The following is a 6,844-nucleotide window of genomic DNA, read 5'->3' as shown; positions in this document are numbered from 1 at the left end:
TCCGTCCACACCTTTGGGAACCCCTGGACCTGCTGGGGTTGGACCCCCAACAATTGGCGCCCGAACAGGGACCCTTAGGCCGACAAGAGAGTAATCACTAATGAAGAGGCAGCTGATATCCCAATCAAACAACTGGCTTTTGAAAATAAGTATTATTAGCAAGTCCGATTAGCAGAACGGGAACTATAAATGATTTTACAAAACAGTGTGGTGTCGCGGGCGCTGAAAGCAAGCGGAAGAAGATGGCACTCACCAGCTTTTTACCTGCACCTACTCCGCTATCTCAGGACCAGCTTGAGGCTGAAGAGAAGGCGGATCCCAGAGATCACGGCAGACCTCGCTGGTCACCTCCGGAAGAGAACCTCCCCCGTACGGGCACCGGACAGGCTGGGTACCTCGCTTATTAGAGGATTTTGGAGATGGGGGCGCTTTTCCAGAGATCCATGCGGCCCAGTATCCGCTGGACATGGGACGAAACAAAAAGATGTCCAACGCCCTGGCCATTCAGGTGGACGCTGAAGGCAAGATTAAATACGATGCCCTTGCTCGAAAGACAAGGTCATTTATAGCAAGTACGCTGACCTGGTCCCCAGGGAGGTCACGGATGCAGGCGACCCAGGCCTGCAAAGACCCGACGAAGAAGCTATTAAAGAGATAACGAGAAAGACCAGGGCGGCCTTAGAAAGATGCGTGTCGCAGAAGGTTGCTGCGGCCCTGCCCGCTCGAGCGGCCGAGAAACCGGCGCCCGCCCAGTATATCCAATACACGCCATCTCAGCAAGGAACGGCTTTCAACTCTGGAGCCAAACAGAGGGTCATTCTTATGGCAGAAATGCAGAGAGATCCCCATGGAACCTCCCAGGTTCGCGATGAATAAGAAAATCCCCCAGGGCCAGCTTCTCCTCCGGCGCCGGTCATGCATTCTCCGAGCCGAGCGATGGCCGTGAAGGAGCAACAGGCATGGAAGGTTCCTCCTTGTATTTCAAACTGGAAGAACGCAAAGGGTTACACGGTTCCGTTAGACAAGCGCCTGGCTGCCGATGGAAGAGGATTGCAGACGGTTCACGTCCATGAAACTTTTGCCAAGCTGGCCGAAGCCCTCTCCATCGCTGATCGGAAGGCACGTGACGCCGTGGAAATGCGTGCCCACATGGAGAGGAAGGTGGCTCAGAAAGAGAAAGAGAAGCACGAAGAGAAACTGAGAGAAATGGCCCAGAAAGCGAGGGAGAGACAAGCTGGGGTCAGAACCCACGTGGAAAAAAAGGGGGATATGGAGGCACGCGAGAGGGATGAAATTCGGCATGACCAGCAGAAAGAGAGACGGCAGGACCGGAATCTTTCCAGGGCCGCGCCCGACAAGGGGTCGAACGGGAGAGAAATGAAAACCGCCCAATCCCCGGACTTCCAAAGAGGCTCAGTACGACCAGAGGCTGTTCGGCCAATCCCAGGGCGTGGACAGCGGATTTGCAGGCGGAGACGATGAAATTTACCATGTGTACGATCGAGCCTGGAGAGGCGGCAAAGAGATGGCCCAGAACATTTACAGGCCCGGTAAGAATCTGGATCAGGACATGTATGCTGACGACCTAGAAGCCAGAATGAGGGCCGACAGGTTCGTTCCCGAGAAGGAGTTTTCTGGCTCGGACCGCAGGCAGAGAGGTCGAGAAGGACCCGTCCAGTTTGAGGAAGATCCTTTCGGTTTGGACAAGTTCCTGGAAGAAGCCAAGCAGCACGGTGGCTCCAAAAGACCCTCAGAGAGCAGCCGCCCCCAGGAACAGGAGCATGAAGGCAAAAAGAGGAGGAAGGAATAGATCAGGGGTCCTCAAACTACGGCCCGCGGGCCACATGCAAATACGAATATTGTATTTGTTCCCGTTTTGTTTTATGTGTAGTGTGCATAGGAATTTGTTCATAGTGTTTTTTTTAAATATTTTATTGATTTTTTACAGAGAGGAGGGAGAGGGGATAGAGAGTTGGAAACATCGATGAGAGAGAAACCCGATCAGCTGCTCTGCACCCCCCACTGGGAATGTGCCTGCAACCAAGGTACATGCCCTTGACTGGATTCGAACCTGGGACCCTTCAGTTCACAGGCCGACGCTCTATCCACTGAGCCAAACGGGTCAGGGCCATAGTTTCTTTTTAAAACTGTAGTCCGGCCCTCCAACGGTCTGAGGGACAGTGAACTGGCCCCCTGTTTAAAAAGTTTGAGGACCCCTGGAATAGATACACCTCTTCACGGTGAATGGACGATTACCCATCACCCTAATGATGCAAGTCCTATGGGCAGACACTTTGTACACGGGCCAGATAAAAACCAGATCTGGGGTCCGATCCCAGCACTACTTTTTATTACAGCAGAAATGGGGGGGGGGATGGAAAATTCTACTTTGAACTATTTAGTGTTTTTTTTTAAGGGGTGGGTTGTCTTTGTGCTTCTCCCACCTTTCAGTATTTATGGAACATACTGCCCCATAAATGAAATTAAGACCACTTCCTTTTATGTGACGTTCGTACTTTGGGGTTAATATTTTGTGTAAGAATGACTGCTTGCTGATGAGTCATGTTAACCCAACCACAGTGAGTAGAAGGATGCTTACCTATTGGAACTGTCCTGCCAAAGGATGTATGCCCCTAATGTGCTCTGTTTTCATTTGGGAGTGGGGAAAAGTAAGCGCTTGCTTGGTGCACTTATTTGTTTCAAATAAAAACATTTAGACAAAATAATAATAATAATAATAATAATAATAATAATAATAAAATAAAACAGTGTGCTGATGTGAAAAGACCCAGAGAAGCTCCTTGTCCCATCATTCCAAAGACATAGAGTTGCCCCGATGACAGAAAAGCAGAAGAAAGAAGAAAAGGAAGGCTATGCAAGGGACTGAGGTCCCAACATGGGGTCAGCTGAAGAAGTTAACAACTGAGGGACCTGGCGTCTATGGCATCCTGTTCTTAATATGTTTGCTCCCCTTCTTAGCGCTATGTGTTTTAACCAAAGTCACCTCCCCGAGAAAGGCTGTTTCCCCAAGTGGGGATTTTTCCCTGAAGTTAGGGAGGGAATAAAACCCCTTAACTAAGTGCCGGGCGGGTAGTTAATCACTTTAACTACCAACAATCACGCTTCAGCTACATAATCTTGACTCCCGGGGATGGAGATAAGAAACGCCCTAACCTTTGGAACAGAAATTGACAGGATTAAAATCAACTGGTATAAATACAGATATAACAAGACAATAAAACACAGAACCTGGCTAAGCTGCTGATCAACTGAATGCTGTCTCCGTGTCATTCCTTCTTCGCCGACTCCGTCCACACCTTTGGGAACCCCTGGACCTGCTGGGGTTGGACCCCAACGAGAAAGGTTGAGAACCACTGCTCCAGCGGGTCCATCGCAGGCCCGAGGAAGATTTTTGCAAAGGGAGGTCGTTGAAGAATCTCCCCGCACAACTCAATCCTCTCTCCGTTCAATCTGCAGTCGTTGACCGTGTTCTGTGCGTGTGGCTCGGAATCCGTGATGGGCCGGCTCTCCCCGGCCGAGTCCATAGAAAAGAAAAAAAAAAGGCACTTTGGCTGACGGGGAATAAATCCCGCCGCTAGGATGCCTTAGAGGCCAGCGGGAGAGGCGATCGGAGGCTGCCTGCAAAGATCTAGCCTCGCTGGGAAGGATACCTGTGCAAGGCCGTCGCCATAAAGATGCCAGACCCTGGCGTGTTGGTAGGTCATTCATTCCGGTGCCTTTAGTGTCTTCTCTTGGGCATCATTTTTGCTCCTTTAATAGAACTGTCATGTGTGATTTCTCTGGGGCTCATTAGAAGTTTTTTATTTTATTTTTTTTAACCTCAGCAGTCGGCCCCTGGCTTTCTGGGTGATGGTTGTCTGCCCGGCCGGTTGGGTTAACACAGGGATTCTCAACCTTCAGGCCCTTTAAATACAGCTCCTCATGTTGTGGGGACCCCCAACCGTAAAATGATTTTCGTGGCTACGTCATCGCTGTCATGTTGCTGCTGTTACGAATCGTCATGGAAATATCTGATATGCAGGATGGATTTTCATTGGTACAAATTGAACATCATGAAAGCATAGTGATTAATCGCAAAAACAATATGTAATTATACATGTGTTTTCCGATGGTCTTAGGCGACCCCTGTGAAAGGGTCGTTCGACCCCCAAAGGGGTCGCGACCCACAGGTTGAGAACCGCTGCCCTAAGTACCGACGTCTGCACCCATTGCCAACCTCGTGAGCCTTTGAAAAGGCAAATGGAAAGTTAGAAGAAATCCAAAAAGCGCTTTGCTCTCTCTCCCTCTCCCTGCCTCTCTGAAATCAATAAAAACATTTTAAAAAAATAAAATAAAATAAGTGGTAAAACTGTTATTTTTTTCCAGAGCATTTTCCCCTTCTGTTGAGATTTTGCTTCCTGGAAAAATTACCCTCCGTGTGGCTCAAATAGACTCATGAAAGGTGTCTGCAGGCCGGACGTCTTGCGCACGGACACCTTTGAGTGGCGAAGGCTCGCCCCGGTCCCTCCAGGCCAGAGGCGGGGCCCGGGGGGTGCAGGGGATGTGGAAAACCTAAGCCATAGGGTGTTGACATAAAAAAAAAATATATATTCAAACCTGTAAAGAATTTTGGTGAGTTTATTTGAGCCAAACTGTCGACCATGCCCATTGGTCGAAATCCATTGGGGATGGATGCGGGAGGCGGGAGGAAGCCATGCAGGGAGGCCTCTGGGATTGGATAGAAAGTGGGATGATGGACACCTGCTTCTTTCACATAAGTGGGTGCAGGATCGTTACCAGTCAACCGTTAACTCAGGCCCTGGCCGGTTCAGCTCAGTGGATAGAGCCTCAGTCTTTGGACTCAGGGGTCCCGGGTTCGATTACGGGCAAGGGCGTGTGCCTTGGTTGCGGATGTGTGATCGGTGTTTCTAACTCTCTATCCCTCTCCCTTCCTCTCTGTAAAAAATCAGTAAAATCCTATGTAATAAAAGGCTAATAGGCAAATTGTCCCCTTGGGAGTCCGACCGACCGGGAGTTCGACCACTTGCTCTGACGTTTGCTGATCACCAGGGGGTTGCATAGAACAAAGGAAGTCCCTAGCCGGCAGCTGGGAGGCGCCAATCGGCCCTGATCGCCGGCCAAGCATAGAGACCCTACCGGTGCACAAATTTCGTGCACCGGGCCTCTAGTATATATCCTATATAATAAAAGGACAATATGCAAATTGACCCTAATAGCAGAGCAACTGGGAATCACCAGTCACTATGACACACACTGACCACCAGGGGGCAGACACTCAATGCAGGAGCTGCCCCCTGGTGGTCAGTGCGCTCCCACAGGGGGAGCTCTGCTCAGCCACAAGCCAGGCTGACGGCTGCCAGTACAGTGGTGGTGGTGGGAGCCTCTCCTGCCTACTCAGCAGCACTAAGGATGTCCGACTGCAGCTTAGGCCTGCTCCCCGCTGACAAGTGGACATCCCCCGAGGGCTGCCGGGTGGCCAGAGGGATGTCTGACTGCCAGCTTAGGCCCAATCCCCGGGGGAGCGGGCCTAAGCCAGCAGTTGAACATCCTCCGAGGGCTCCCGGACTGCAAGAGGGCATAGGTTGGGCTGAGGGACCCTCCTGAGTGCACATATTTTGTGCACTGGGCCTCTAGTAATACTACATTTATCTATCTGTCTATATATATGTATATATATATGTGTATATATATAGACAGATAGATATAGATAGATATATAGATACATAGATAGATAGATAGATATAGATATATATATTGATATATAGATATATAGATATAGATATATAGGTATAGATATATAGATATATAGATATATAGATATATAGATCTCAGTAACAATGAGGGCATTGGGGGTCCCCACAGACCGATGCCTGTGCCCTGAGGGGTCCGGAAAAAGGGAAGTTACCTGGACGTCCCAACAAAATGTCGTCGTTGATGCAAAAAGACAGACAGGTCCGGTTAAGGTAAGACTGGCCTCGTCCGGGGGAGGTGCCAGCCTGGGACACGACTGCGCGCCGTAAACGCTTCTGGTTAAAGTGTGAATTCCTGGCCATCCCTGGTGGTTGCTTTTTAGGTCTCTGGGTTTGCACGGCCGAACACCGCTGAGTGAGCCTGCAGCGCACGCCGTGAGACTGGTTTGCACGTGTCCTTCTGGGGGAAGATTAAGAAGATAAATAAGAGGAAGTTTATTGCCTGGAAAAAGGACTTTTTTGTCGGCGAGAGATCAATGAATGACTCCTGCGGAAGCTGGAGGCCACAGGCTCCCCAACGCGTCTCCGATAAATCCATACGTTATAAATGCCGCCGCGCCCGCGGGAAATTAATGGGAGGAACCGCTCGCTCGGAGCAGCTCTGTTTCTGAGTCCTTGTGTGTGAGACACCATCGATCCCCGCTGTCCGGCCGTCCGGCCGCCGGGCCCGGGGGACGTGGAACACCAAGCCGTCCGCGGCCCAGCAGCTGCTAACAACTGAACCCGCTGGTTTGGGTCCCATGTTGGTATCAGCGATTTTTTTAAAAATCGGCAAATTGCCGAAACCGGTTTGGCTCAGTGGATAGAGCGTCGGCCTGCGGACTGAAGGGTCCCAGGTTCGATTCCGGTCAAGGGCATGTACCTGGGTTGCGGGCACATCCCCAGTGGGAGATGTGCAGGAGGCAGCTGATCGATGTTTCTCTCTCATCGATGTTTCTGGCTCTCTATCTCTCTCCCTTCCTCTCTGTAAAAAATCAATAAAATATATTTTAAAAAAATAAAATAAAATAAAAATCGGCAAATTTCACCTTGGATGTTTTTCGGGAGGCTGGTTCGAATGACTCTGCAATGCA

The 6,844-nt window shown here is 50.2% G+C and overlaps 1 pseudogene; it reads left to right on the top strand.

Moving 5' to 3' along the window:
- Positions 1-218: 218 nt before the first annotated feature.
- On the top strand, positions 219-1,810 carry LOC102434812 (annotated as a pseudogene).
- The last annotated feature ends 5,034 nt before the right edge of the window (positions 1,811-6,844 follow it).

The sequence above is a fragment of the Myotis lucifugus genome, unplaced genomic scaffold (assembly GCF_000147115.1).
Source record: "Myotis lucifugus unplaced genomic scaffold, Myoluc2.0 scaffold_4665, whole genome shotgun sequence".
In the NCBI taxonomy this organism is placed as follows: Eukaryota; Metazoa; Chordata; class Mammalia; order Chiroptera; family Vespertilionidae; genus Myotis; species Myotis lucifugus.
This window is presented reverse-complemented; position numbering and strand designations above follow the sequence as displayed.